Here is a 15,487-nt window from a genome sequence, read left to right as displayed (position 1 = left end):
ATGTTGTTGTTTGTAAGTCATCAAGCAGGGATTGTTGCCCTTTATGTGCCACTTTCTGTGTCTTCTGTCAAGCTGTCCTTCCTTGAGGTCCTCAGATCCAGAGTTGTCCATTGCATGGGGTGGTAACTATGCTGACTTAAAGGTGATAAGTGGTATCTCTCTAGTGTAGTATTTCACTCTTCATTTTCAGCCAGTTTGTCCTGACACTAAAAGTGTGATGGATGTGGTGGCAAAAAGGGTTACATTTTGTAGAATCCTGTCATCTCATAGTTTTTCAAATACACTGGAAGGGTTATTTATCTTCTTGGATGTACAGTAGGTACATCTTGTCATTGTTGTGAGATTCTCCAGTGTGCAGTAATGTCCAGTTAAATTCTGTTTTCGAAAGATCATATAATGAAGGTATTGCTCAGTACTGGCAACCTTCACAGTCAGGAAGTTGGACCCATTGCAGATGTCAGGTCAGAGACAAGGAGACATAAGAAGTCTTTCAGGATATTCAGTTTATTTGTTTTCCACCTTGTTCACATTATATGAAACTGGCAAATGAATCTCTTTCACCTTTAAATTAAGTATGTGTGTGGTTTTCTTTTATATTTATGCACACTGCAAAGAATATAAATCCTAAACACTTCAGTGTCTGGCTCATTGTATTGTGAAGCAACATCCTGGCTTGTCTTCTCATAAGTGGGAGAAAAAAAGAAACGAGTTCCAGAAGAGGCAGAGTGATGCTGGACACCTTTTTTTATTTCTAATTGAATAGGAACACCAGCCTTTTTAACAATACTAGGCCTTAAAAATAGTTTCTTTCTCATTTCTGTAAGATCCCCATGCAATGCCATTCATTTATTTTTCAGATGCACCAATTGCTAGATCTGTGCTCTTTTTGTGTTGTTCTATATCAATGCTATTGTAATGTTGACCGTACTAGGGTGTGTGTTGAGTGTGCACTGTGATGGACTCGCACCTCACGCAGGGACAGTTCCTGCCTTCTTCACCGCAGTGCTGTTTCTTGTCCTCATGATCCTTAACTAGACTACTGAAATTTGATAATAATGAATGTGTAGATGCAGATGTCAGATATATGAATTATATACAAATACTTTTCCATACCAAGTTTTAGTTTATTATATAATGTGGTAACATTATATAATGTTGTTTGTAATTTATTCAAGGTGAGTCATTTACATCTGCCAGTAAGCTTTAAAGTTAGCCTCTGAGATCATAAAGAAGGGGCTGAATGCACCATCAGGCTGCTTCACATCCTTGAATGAAAGTTGAAAAAAAAAACAAAACGTTTTAAATAATGAGTTTCAGAGTTTGGGGAATTTTGCATGTGTTTTTGATTAATTCTGGTTATTTTTCTTCCAAGATAAGATTTTCAGGGCCTTTCCATGCAGTGACTGCTTTATGATATTAGAGGATAACTTTAAAACATGATGGTTAATGATTGTCGTGGAATGATGGCGTTGATGACAACTCCAGACTTAACAGAAACCCAGTGAAATGAGCTCAACTGCTAACAAAGTATGTTGTGTTGTCTTATGGAAATTGATTTTATAATTCAGGTATACTTTTGGTGGTGTCAAATGACCAGGTTCAAATCATGGCCTGCATACTACTTGAGTGGATTTTGCATGCTCTTCCTTTGACTGTTTTGGTTTGTATACTCTGGTTTTCTCCCATGTCCCCAAAACATGCAGGAGTTGCCAAACCAAGGAAAACAGGGGGTTACAAACCATGTGCATTATTGCAGAGTATTGCAGCATATCTGGTCAGCAGGCTGTAGATACCAAGGTCAGTGCACTGTTAAGCTCTGTTGGGCTGTTTATTTTGGCAGGAAGGGATCTCACTGTGAGGTTTTTGCTCCTACTACCTAGTCTGTCCTGCTACTGAACTGGCAGATTTGTTTCAGTATTTAAGCTGTCTTCAAAATCCAAAAGACATTGGAGGATGCAGGAGACATTGTGTCAGATAGGAGTAGTACCACCAATAAGATTGTAAGTTTTTGGTTGCAAGTATTATACCTGATTTCTTTGAATGTTTATCTTATTGTGGAGATTAAAACAAAACCTGTTTGTCTAGAAAATGTTACAGCATACTGGGAAAAACACACAGAGATATTTTGCAGTTTTTGTGCTTAAACCCGGTCAGAGGAGGAAGCTTCAGCACAGTAGTTGAGATCTTGAAAGTGGCCTTGGCCTGTGTCTACAAAGTCACTAAGTTCCTAACAGGCCAGAGAGCTCAGAGTCAGAAGAGGAGTCACTGGCAAAGACTCAACTCAACTCAACCACACTTAATAGTCAGGGTCAAAGTGGGGCATTAAACCTTATGTTTTGCACTTTCCTTTGTTTTCTGCCTGTGTTGTTAGCTGCGATTCATTATATATCTGTTTTTGTTTATATCTGAACTCCTTGGTACTCATTTGTGCTTGAGACCCAAGTATGCCCCCTAGAGTCATTCAAAGGGAGGCTTGAACCCTTTAAGCTACTCCATAGCTTTGCCAAATCATCACATTATCATGATATTAAATGAGTACATTTCATGTATCAGAATAAGACCATGCAACCATTTTTAAAGCAGGAGAATGTTTTTACAGATTCATCATCATTTGAAATTTTACTCTATAATGAACTAATATTAATGTTACTCCTCTTTGAAGCGTCTAATGTGGCAAATAAACAAGGCTCTGAACTGATGCTTGCTTCTGAGGCATCCTTGTCTGTAATTCTTTTTTCTTCTTCTAGTGTAGATCTGACAGAGATGATGCCTTATTTTCTTAGTAAGTAAGTGGGGCTGCCTGGAGTTACTGAATTAGTTCTCAGGCTTCAAATGACTTGAGCTATAGACTTAAAATGGATACATAGATAAATCCCCCACCTCCCAAACCAGCCAAGATGACTTGGTCAAGTCTTTCCTGTTCTGTACAGATTATAACTACACGTGACACTGCTATGTGTCTGCTTATTGGGTGCACATGACTGCTAAAATCACCTTTCAATACTCACTTGTGGCTTCCTAGGGAATAATCCTCTTTACGTTTGTGGAGCTTGAGTGTATTTATTTCAATGACTAAGATGGGCTGCAAATCTTCTGTAATGCTGGCTTATTTGTGCACATTCTAACATAAGGACAGGTGATATCTAACTTGATCATGTAGCCTCCCCATGCCATATAATGGAAGTCACAATAAAGTGCAATGCTAAGTTGCAGCCCTGGGCCTACTTCACTTCATTTACAAAATTTTCATAATCATGACCACCTCCCAACAGTTCACCACTTTCCAAAATCTTTTCCCTAACTCCATCCTTACTGAGACCCCATGGGATGGCTTTTTACCCTTTGGGGGGTCATTTCTGGCCTAACCCCAGCAACACATCTGAGCTCCTATGTTTAGTGGTGGCTGTTTAAAACAGACTAGAGCTCCATTTTAAGGCTTCCAGTTCAAGTGCACCCCGCACCTTTTGAATATGCCCCAAATGTACTCTTGACTATCTGTCTGGTTGGGAGCAGTGCAGGGCCATATGTCCCTGTCTGAGTTTTCTAATCTTCTATCAACTATCTCTGATTTCCTCTCACTAATCTTGATCACCCAGAAGTGAGAGCACCAGCCGCAATACAACCCTTCCCACTGCTGGGTCACCTGCCATATATCATTCTGGAGAAATACTGCATGTGTGCTCCCTGGCCTTCACATCTTCTTTTTTTCTTTCCTACTGACACAGGTAACACATCTACTGAATTTCTGTGACAGGCAGCACACACAAAAGTCATACTGCTAATTGTTATGGGAAAATATATATACTGGAATCAAGAATAATTTATTAAGCAAATTACTAAAGTAACAGACAGTAAATTCTGAATAACTGTTAGTTATTCAAAACTAGAATTACATCAGAAGTGAAACAGTAAAAAAAGGAATTTCCAACACCATGAACAAAACTAATTAAAAGTAAATAATAAAAATATTAATAATAATAAAAATGCAATACTTAATGGAATAGGAACTAACAAAAGTATAAAGAAAAAACTACTGGATAATATTAACAGAAACACCAACAAAATGCAAATCCAAAAATCATTACCAAAGAAATAATGCTTGGATTAAATCCTAATGTCATGATTTGGAACCCCCATAAATACAAAAATGTGTGAGGCCTCAATAATGTTCCACAAAGTCTTCACTGGGCAGGCCAGGCTTTCAATTTGTTCCAAAAATTGACCTCATCCTGTTGGGCCAATCCCTACTCAAATGACCTTCAGGCCTGAAAGGGATGCTGGTGCTAAAATAAAATTAAATGACTTTAAATATCTCAAAAGCCCAACAAGAGGAGCCGGAACTGTAAACCTTAGCATATGAATAGATGGACAAACAGAATAAGTTTATAAAAGTGGAAACACCATCAATGTAGCAAAAGTTCTACAGAGCAAGCAAAGGCAGATAAAGAGCTGCCAATCAACTAATCCACAGCGAACAAGTCCTAAACAAACACAGTCCAGTAATCAGAATCCAAAGACAGAGCAAAATAATCAACAATTCAAAGAAATCAGCCTTTACCAATAAAATCCAGATACCAGATAGCCCCACTCCTTGGGGTTCCATCCACAAGGAACATGAAACATACTCAGATTTAAAGAAACAGTATGACAATACATAATCACATATACAACCAATAAAAATAACAAAACCATTTAAAATAAAAACTCAAACAAAAACAAAATTTAAATATACAATGCACATAATTATATCCCAATACTTGGCACCTAAAAATATTAACCACTAAATATCTCTATACAGATTAGCATTATGAATACTCAACTAAATGCCTTAATAGGCTGATATCTGTTAACATTTTCAAAACAAGTGCCAAGAAGCAAAATGGCTGAAAGCAAAGAGAACAGAGCTAATATCTTTCATATTCCTCTTAGGTAACAGCAGTCCTGATAGCCACAGCACCTGAGAGTACTGATTGCATTCTAAGCCCCACTATTCATTGGCAGTAATTACTAATTAAAAGATAAAGGAAGAGAGAATAAGCAAAAATGTAAGCAAGATGGACCTATGGCAATAACTGCAATCAAGCGTTAATCAATCTGGGGTCTTTTGTGACCTCTCGGATGAGTCGTCTCTGTGCTCTTGGGGTAATTTTGGTCGGCCGGCCACTCCTGGGAAGGTTCACCACTGTTCCATGTTTTTGCCATTTGTGGATAATGGCTCTCACTGTGGTTCGCTGGAGTCCCAAAGCTTTAGAAATGGCTTTATAACCTTTACCAGACTGATAGATCTCAATTACTTCTGTTCTCATTTGTTCCTGAATTTCTTTGGATCTTGGCATGATGTCTAGCTTTTGAGGTGCTTTTGGTCTACTTCTCTGTGTCAGGCAGCTCCTATTTAAGTGATTTCTTGATTGAAACAGGTGTGGCAGTAATCAGGCCTGGGGGTGGCTACGGAAATTGAACTCAGGTGTGATACACCACAGTTAGGTTATTTTTTAACAAGGGGCAATTACTTTTTCACACAGAGCCATGTAGGTTTGGATTTTTTTATTCCCTAAATAATAAAAACCGTCATTTAAAAACTGCATTTTGTGTTTACTTGTGTTATATTTGACTAATGGTTAAATGTGTTTGATGATCAGAAACATTTTGTGTGACAAACATGCAAAAGAATAAGAAATCAGGAAGGGGGCAAATAGTTTTTCACACCACTGTATATATATATATTATATATATATAATTTTATTGCTTATTACAGTAACATCATGTTCAGGTTAGTATTTAATTCCTGGAGGATTGCTCTGATCAATTTTCATTTCTTATTGTTTTGATATTTTATTGCTATCTCAAAGGTTCCACCATTTTTGTGGTTTGAAACTCAAAGTGTTGCTAGGCAATATAATGAGTGCAAGCACAGTGTGTGACATCTGCATGACTGTGCTATAAATGAGAGCAGTGCACCCAACAAAGTGTCCAAACGTTAGAGTGGAAGAAAAGAAAACCCCTTGTGAGAGAGTTGCGCACAAATACAAACAGAGAAAAAGAATTACAGGAAAGGTTTATTTGGTTTGAGTTGCCGTTGTTTTGAGATATTGAATTTAGCTTTGTCCCTATACTGCAGCACAAAATTATCAACAATTTCAGTATTCAGAAGTTTCTAAATATCCCCAGTTATTCATGCCAACTCTTCCTAGAAAGACCTTGTAACATCTTTGAAACTTACATTTGTTCTCTAGGATGTCTTGTTTGTTTCTGCTCAACACAATATACGTAATATAGTATATGACGTTTACAGCACTGTATGCTTTCCCTTTTGTAAATAATGCTGTTTAGCCTGACCCTGTGCTAAATAATCCTCTACACGAACTACACTCAGTTTCCTCAGTTGCTTGCATGTTCAGCACAGTTTTAATAAAACACGGCTGTTAGAAGAAGAGTAAAAGCTGCTATTTTTATTAAAAGTTCAGACATTATGTTAAAGCAAATGTTTCATAATGTCTGTGACACCTGGAATATTATAGCTTCTGCATTTCACATAAAGCATAGGAAATCTTACAATGAAAGAAAAACAGTCCTCTGTTTCCAGAAGCTTAGGTTTCCTAATGTGACACTGATTGATTTTATTCTCTATGCCAAGAGGTACTCTGTTCCAGCAGATTCTGGTTGACAGTGCCCAGTCCCAAAGCTGCTCCTTATGTTTGTTCACCGATGAAAAGATGTAGCTTGCCATCTGTAATACACACTCCCCTGATCCATTTTGCAGCCCTTGTTTCCCTTTGTGTGCTACTGACTTAGGTTTGACTTGCTAACAAACTTCTAAAGTTCGTTGCTCCTGTATTAATTCTCCTTCTTTAAAAGCTTCAAATTAAATTTGCCAACGTGCTCGCCTCCATTGTCTATCAGCGGATAAGCGAGTTTCTCACTCCTCTGAGGTTTTGTTTTGCTTGCCTCGCTTGTGTATTAGCAGATAAGTGAGTTTCTCTTTTCTCAGTGGTTTCACTTTGGCAGCAGAGTTGATTACTTTGAGCTTCATTCTGTAGCCTCACACTTCCACGCGTAGACATTTATATATAAGATTATTAATTATTGTATAATCATCTTTTATGTCTTTTCTGTTTGTACTTGGTTGTTTACAAATTTATAGCACCTCTCTTTTTGGCTGTAAAGTAGGGACAGTTGGTCCTGAAACATGTTGGCCATTCTACTTTAGTGGTTGCCTTCTTCACAAGCTCCAAAAGTTGGAAACTTGTGAGGCATCTCTTAGCTGTTTGATGAGTGGCTATCTTCAGCTAGCTCAACACAGAGCACCTCTAGAACATCTCCTGTACTGAGACAGACTTCTCCAGTTCACTTCTGATTCTTTCTATGGAGACTGATGCAAAGACTTAGAGCTGTTGTGTGTAGTTTAAGTAACTTCAACCACTTTCTAATGACTATTTATCTTCTTTCTTTTTATATAGCTGTTAATAAAGTTGTTGAAGATTTAAGCATTTTGTGAATTTTGTTTAAATATTAATTATTAAGCTCATATACTATCCTAATCTTACCATTGTACTCATCAAGCAATAGGGACTGGCTATCGGAACTAATGGGACAATTCCCAGTGGGCTGTCCTCATAGTGTATGGGTTCCAGAGGAAGCACGTGAGAAAGATGATATACCCACAATGCACTCTCCAATCATATGATACTACTAGCTCACAGGCTTCCTCAACAGCCAAACAGACAGATGGAGAAACTTTCCTCAAAACGTTTTTGGGTTATGGGTGCTGACAAAATTAGGATATTTGAAAAATCATTTCAACAAAGGGGAGAAATAGAGAAGTATGTGAGGATTGTCAAGGATATGTATGAGGGAGTGAGGATTAAAAGCAATGTTGGGGTAACAGACAAGATCCTGCTTAGTGTTGGTTTGCACCAGGGATTTTCTTTAAGTTCTTAGATGATATTGTGTGTTGTAGTTCCAGGAAAGACGAAGTGGAGAGGAAGCTGGAAGAATGGAGAAGGGCTTTGGAAAATAGAGGGTTGAAGATAAATAGGAAGAAGACAGAATATATGAGACTTAATGATGATCAGGATTCACAAATTAGCATGCAGGGAGAGCTATTAAAAAGAGTGGATACATTTAGATATCTAGGTTCAGCAGAAGCCCAGGATGGAAACTTGGATGGAAAGAAAACCTGTAGAGTGCAGTGTGGACGAAACATTTGGAAAAAGCTATTAAAGGTAAGGTTTTTAAGACAGTGGTGAGACTAGAAATTATGTATGGAGGTGAGATATGGGCGGCAAAGAAAGCACAAGAGAAGAAGTTAGATGTGGCAGAAATGAGAATGTTGAGATGTGTGGTGTTACAAAAAGGGACACAATAAGAAATGAGACAATCAGAGGTACAAAAAAAGTGGGAGAGATATCTAAGAAAGTACAAGAAAGTAAATTGAAGTGGTATGGACACATGATGAGGAGAAGCAATGAATATGTGGGCGAAAGAGTGATGGGAATGGAAGTGCAGGAGAAAAGAAAGCAAGGGATGGCAAAGCAGAGGTGAATGGATAAAGTAAAAGTCAATTTGAAGGAAAAGGGCTTGACTGGGGAGGAGGTGCAGGACCGAGCTGTTTTGGAGAAAGTTGATCAAGCACATCAGCCTCACATAGAAGTGGGTGAAGATGAAGAGGAAGAAGAAGAAGATTCCAACAAGGGGTAGAAAAATGTAAAAAAGTAGCAGTTTAAAAGGGAGGCTCTGCTGTATTAGGATCAGAGTGTGGAAGTGGTTGCCTCAGCAGCCTGTTTACTGTGACTACTTTTGACAGTCTATCAAAATACTCAAATTGATAGAAAATTGAAATGATATATTAAGCAGCAACCTCAGTGGTAAGTTTCTAATTCAGGAACCTACTATTATTGTCAGGTGATAAATAAGATCACTTCATAATTTCTTTCTAATTTTGTTTTCTCTAGTTGAATGTAGCCAAACTGAACAGTTTCATGCTTTATTTTACAAGGATATCAACTGTCAACTGAACATTAACTTAAAAGCAGGGGAACAGAATTTTGGTTGGGACTAATACATAACTTACATATACATTCTTACACATGCCTGGCATTTTGTCTTGGACCAGTCTGGACTGAAATGCAGGGAAAATCCTGGATCTCAGTTCATCTGAGATATACAGAATCTTTGAGCATAAATTCAGCATTACAAGGATTTATATATCTACATCTATTGGTAAATTAAACGGCATTGCCAAGTGGAAAAAATGGTGGAAGTAAGAGTAATGGATCATTAGATTTTGGTTTAACAATTTAACTATTTGGACAGAGTTACAGTATATATTCAAGATGATAGGAGAAAGAAATAACATTATTAAAATCATTACAAAAACAAAAGTGGGGTAGCACCCCATTGCTCTCCATCTATTCTGTTTGCCTGGAAAATAAATCTTCGTAAGTTGTCAGCTGTGACCACAATTTGTCTTATGTTGGTAGCCATTAGTTTCTTTGTGAAATATCTGCTGAAATTTAACAATGGCCAGAAAGGACTGGTGACAAATGATGGTTCTGTGGATGGGTTAATTTCCCATGTGAGCCATTTAAAGTATCATTATAAATTTGACATAGCCTCTTCAAACTGAAGGCTTCAAGGTGAGAAATCTGCAATTATTAAGAAGTCCTTGCATCTCCATTTAAAAATTAAGGAATAACAGTTAATGTTCCTTTCTAATTCCCATACATTTAACAGGCAATTTAAAAACAGAAAGACATGTAGAGGCAAAGCAGTGTCTGGCCAGTGAAGCACTAGTCTCTTTGCTATGCTTAATTTTAGCTTAAATTAGAAGCAGTAAAAAGCTCTCATGGAGACCTTACATTTTGTGTAGATACAGTGATACAATATTTAGACAGCAAGTGGTGCTATTATCAAAGACATAGCTGTCAGCCTATTGTTGGCAATGACTTGCTCGACACAGTGTTCCTCAACGCTGTTGCCTTTTTGAAAGGAAAACATGTCTGTATTGTTTCACTTTTATATGTATTACACATTATGCTTTAACAAATTTAGGAAGAGTTGAAAGAGTACTGGATCAGCATACATATACTAATGAATAAAGGTGTGTATAAATTCCTTATACACATCCATATTTTAAACAGATTTGCAAGTAAGAATTTCACTGTATTGTTTACAGATGGTAATATACTTGAACTTGAACACACAGGTTGTGTCAAATAGTCTACATATTTAATTAAACAATTCATACGACACTTGCAGCACAGTTAAAGCTATAATATGTGTATTATAATATGTTGCAGATGATTGTGTTTCTGCCTCATTGTCCATCCATCCATTATCCAACCCGCCATATCCTAACTACAGGGTCACGGGGGTCTCTGCCTCACATATCTGAGCCTTTCTTGCTAACTGTTAGTTTTGTTTACCTCATGCAGGCTTAGTCAGTTCTGCCAGGATATGCTCTGTGTCCACAATCCTGTAACCCGTTAAGTGGAAAAAACAGACAGATGGATTTGCTTTCTTTGTATTTATAGTTTTTGTCATCAGATCTGTAGCCTCACTCAATATCTTACTATACAGAAATATAAATGACTTTGTAGGTTTCTACAGGGTGTGTCAAAATTATGTTAACATTTGAAACAATTTATTCACAAAACATACTTCATATGTGGAAGATGATTTACAGGAATGTCTCAACCTGTTCGCCATCATGTTCAACATATGCACCATATGTGGCGCATAAATTGTCCACAAAAATTGTATGTAAGTATATACATAGCAGTACCATTAGTGTTAACATAATTTTGACTCACCGTTGTAGCAGATAGAGGCGTGGTCCACCTCTAACACCCTCAGGTACCACTCTGAACACCAGGTGAAAGTATAATAACTATTCTTTTTATTATTATACAGTGCACAAAGCACCCTCCACTCTACACTCATAAACCACAAATAAATCTCTAATCAATACTCTTTCCTCCTCGCCCAGACACTTCGCCCTCCTACCTCCCAGCTCAGCTCACTTTCTGGGCTTTCCCACAATCTTTTTATACACCCTGACCCGGAGGTGTTCCTGCCCAATCAGTCCACAGTTCCTTATTCCTTCCGGGTCAGGGAAAACAGTCCTTTTCTTCATCCCGGGAGCACGTCGTTTCTTCCTGTCACATGACTATGACGTACTCCCGGGTTATAGGGCACATGCGAGCCTACGAGCCCCCCTACAGCGACGCCTGGTGGCCCCCAAGGTATCCAGCAGGGCTGTGTATAAACACTACATAGTCCATGATGCCCTGCTGGAACTCGGGGCATGATCGTGCTGTCGGGAGAGCTCGTCCTGGCGGTCTAAGGGTGAGGGCCGGAGTAAAATGCCGGCAATCCACCACACCGTGTATATTCATTTTTTTTAAACCCACTCATTCTGCAGAATGCTGAAGTTTATTCAAACAGCAGGGCACAAGCTGACAAAGAAGCTAAGACCATCTGAAGACAAGAGATCACTGTTACCCATTTGAATTACTTAAATATATGGACCTCTGTTTGCTACAAACATCAACCCAAATATTTGGCTTCCTTTTTAGTTACATTTCACAAATTAAATCTTTTGAAATTCTTATGTTTCCTGCATCTTCCCTTCCCTGACAGAATGTTCACACGTCCAGTTGCTGTCATTCCTAGTATATGATCTCATCTACTGTTGTTATTTATCACAGTGTTTACCAGTAATACACTAGTTTTAAATAAACACACTTTAATTCAGCACTACTTGTGTAAATTGAATTTTTTTACACTTTCTTGAGCAGTTTATTTAACAAGGAGTCATATCACATAAATCAGTTGGCCACACATCACTTGAAAGTCAAAACATTTTACATGCTTAGACCAATCTTCAATTGAGGCTAATTACTCTTGAAAGGAAAACAGAACTGAAAGAAGACATGATTGATGCTGGATTGCCATTGGCTGATAGCTTTCAGATTAGTCCAAAAAGTTGAGCATAGTCTGACTTTTTAGACATCTGACAAGACTTGTCTGATCATATGTCAGTCTTATGGATTTATTGAATTACAAGGTCAGATAAGGTGTTATAACACATGAGTGAAGATTTTCCTGTCTGGGTTTCTCTAAAACACTACACATGGAAAATTCCAATCAGTTTTATTCTTTTAATTTACTGTACTCTGCCCAGAATTTGCAATAGACTAAGTCTATCATTGATTTTATGAAAGAGAATTGTTTGGAAACATTAAAAGCAAAGATTACAACGTGGTTTATTTAAAAAGTTCGGATCCACAATATTTAGACTGCAGGTGCGGTCACACTACACATTGCAGCTCCTGAGTGTATTTCCATGCTGCTCTTTCCATCACATCGTCTTTCTCTTTCCTGCTTCACAGGAGCTTGACCATACTACCTTTCTTAGTTGCATGACTATTGACAAAGCAGTAGCATAATACAAACAAATCCTTTCACAGTTTTTACATCTTTACATTCATAAAATATTTTAATTCCAAAAGATTCTATACTTTATTCTGTGTAATATTTGCTTATTTTAAAATGATACCATCTCCTTATTTTCAATCAGTCTTTATTTTGTGTAGCATCACTCATACTACCACAGAAGTGTGATTAGCGTCAGTCTGAAAATGACTTGTTTGGAGTTTGAATGGCCTCCTCAAGTCTGCATTGAATTGCCTCCCAGGAAGACCACGTTTTCTCCCTTGTCTCAAAAATGTGCAGGTTAGTCTAATTGAGAATTCTTAACTGGTCTTGTGCAAGTACGTCTGGTTGTGTGCATGCCCTGAAATGGACTGATATTATTTTATGAAAGATACCCTAGATGGGTTCCCTATGTATACGTATCCCAGGCTGTTAAGTGAATAAAAACCTGCAGTTAGACTTTTCAATGACTATGCTATTCTCATCCAGAGTTCCCATTAAAAGACAGCAGATTTTAAAAAAAGACAGAAGCCCATCACATTTTGCATTCTTTCTTTCTTTTTTTTGAAATTTGAGTTAAATAAGGGGTCATTTGAGAAAACATAATTTTTAACACCCCTTTTAAGAGGTGTACTTTGGGTGGGGATAGAGAAATGGCAATACCTTTGGTGTTTCCCTGGAAGTGACTGCTAGGAAGTTTTTGTACAAATGTGCTTGTGACAATAAATTTCAACACACAATATTTATGCCGTATATATGGAAAAAAAAATATATATATACACTGTATATACTGTATATATATATATATATAGTGGTGAGTGGCTGGGGCGGTACCCAGTCGGGACACCTGGAAGGACTGGGAGAGGGACTACGCCTCCTGCGGACCACAAGAGGGCAGCCGCCCTGGTTGGTATGGGGACCACGAGAACAGAGTATGGAAGCTCCACACTGTAGGAGCCTGTGGTCACCGCCAGTGGGTGCCCAGACGCCTGAGAAGCCCTGGACATCAGCATTTCCGCTACACCTGGAGGTGCTGGGGGAAGGAAAACCAGGACGGGTGCTCGTGTGACACTTCCGCCATACCAAGATATAGTGACAGATAGGGGACGCTATCGCTCCCTTGAACCCTTGTCCAAGACACCAGACAAAACTCCAAATGTTTACTTTATTAATAATGCACAGTGCACAAAGCACCCTCCTCTCCACGATACTCATTAAACAATACAATAATTCTCAATAAACCAATCCTCCACTCCCAGACGTATTGCCACCCTTCCACCCAGCTCAGCTCGCCGTCTGGGAGTTCCCACAGTCCTTTTATATTCCCTGACCCGGAATTGTTTCCAATCCTTCGGTCCATGATTCCTTATCCCTTCCGGGTCAGATAAAAAGTCCTTTTCTTCACCCCGGAAGCACGTCATTCCTCTTGTCCAAGTGACTTGGACTTACTTCCGGGGTGTAGGGCAAATAATCTTTTCTCCTCCCTGCAGCTCCATCTAGTGGCCCCTGTGGTATCCAGCAGGGTTGAGAATGAAAACTCCACTGTCCATAATTCCCTGCTGGTATTCAGGCCACCCATGCTGCAGGGAGGGCTCCACCTAGCAGTCTGGGGGTATTGGCCGGGATGACTGGCCGGCCATAGACCATAGTACTCCTCCCCCAGCGAAAAACCATGGTTGGGGTTTTTTTTTTTTGTCCAGCCACGCGAGGGTCGTCTTCCTCCAGGAGGGTCCATGGGTCGGGCCTTGGCAAGGTTGATAACTCACTTGTGAGAACCTAGGAGTAATTTTATAAAAATTAGACTTTTGTTCCTCTGTCCTCCTAGGACAACATCGCCATACATTACCTGGCCTGCGGCATTCATAACACATCCTTGGCTCCCCTGTTAGTATCCCTCGACGAGACTGAAAGCATTTGCGGAAGTCTGGCTCCGCCCTTTTTCCCACTGAGTAGGAGTCCCCAGCCGCCTCTGCTAACTCAGCACCCTTCTCTAGTTTGTCAGGAGACCCCCGTTTTACCTTAAGGATCTCCTGCTTAATCTGGCGCTTTCCCACAGTCTAAGTCTCTCTATGAGATAGAGAGAGACCCTTTACTATCTGCACCCCCTTTGACTTATTTACAATACAGGTCGGGGTCTTCAGGACCGAGAGACAGCACCATCCAACTGCTCCGGCTTGATTGGCCCGTCCCTCGACCACTCTGTCAACGTTCCATACTCTTTTGTAGGGCACACAGTGACTTGGCACCCGCTACTTATTAAATTCAGGCCTGGATCACACTGCGTCCCTATTTCATTATATACGATACCGGCATTATCTACCTGTACAGCCAAATCATATAATACAGGAGACTGCCGGCTTAATCGCCGCAGGTACTCATCTACCTTTCGAATGGTCGCTTCGGCTGTCTCTCCCAATTCCCTGACGATCTTCTTTATCGCCGCCAGCATCTGCAAAAGATTACATACGGGCTCAATTAACTTTTCGAGCTCCTGCATGTCAAAAGAATAATTAATTCGACTGGAGGCAGGTTCACTTCCTCGTTCTATTACCTACTGGCCGGGAGCCAATGAACACGTCCACTGTCGGCACGTGTTCTGACGTGCTTCACGGAGGCTTCTGGGCTTTGGAGTTCTTTTTGGAGGACCAGGCCGCCATCTTTGGCTGACTGCGATCCGCCTGTGTTAATTTGTCGGCGGAACGATCAGCCATTTCCCGGCCCTCCTTACCTTTTTGCGGGGTGAGCAGTGCTTCGCTCGCCTGCCCTTTCCCCTTCGAAAAGTCCAAGTCCGTCTCTTTGTCGACGATGGCGCAAACAGCGGGACGCGGACCTTCTCCTTCCCAGAACATACCGGGGTCGATCACGTGTCCCTCGCCGGCCGCTGACGTGCGGAAGTCCCCTTTAGTGCTTGTTGGCTCGAACAGGAGTGTGCCACTGTCTTCGGAAATGTTGTCTGCCTCCCGCAGAGCCTCCAGGTGATCTTCTCCGAGGTACATGCATGGGACAAAGTGTGTTATTTTAAATGGATTGTCAATTAAATCCCCGGCACGTA

At 39.7% G+C, this 15,487-nt stretch overlaps 1 long non-coding RNA gene across 1 annotated transcript in view; it reads left to right on the top strand.

The window, feature by feature from the left end:
- Positions 1-1,629: 1,629 nt before the first annotated feature.
- Positions 1,630-15,487, top strand: part of LOC120519105 — a 38,149-nt gene continuing 24,291 nt past the window's right edge. The window contains exon 1 of the long non-coding RNA XR_005631384.1: positions 1,630-2,000. This is a non-coding gene — a long non-coding RNA (uncharacterized LOC120519105). The remainder of the gene's footprint in view (positions 2,001-15,487) is intronic.

The sequence above is a fragment of the Polypterus senegalus genome, chromosome 1 (genome assembly GCF_016835505.1).
Source record: "Polypterus senegalus isolate Bchr_013 chromosome 1, ASM1683550v1, whole genome shotgun sequence".
Taxonomy (NCBI): domain Eukaryota; kingdom Metazoa; phylum Chordata; class Cladistia; order Polypteriformes; family Polypteridae; genus Polypterus; species Polypterus senegalus.
The sequence above is the reverse complement of the archived record's forward strand: the minus strand, read 5'-3'. Positions and strand labels throughout refer to the sequence as shown.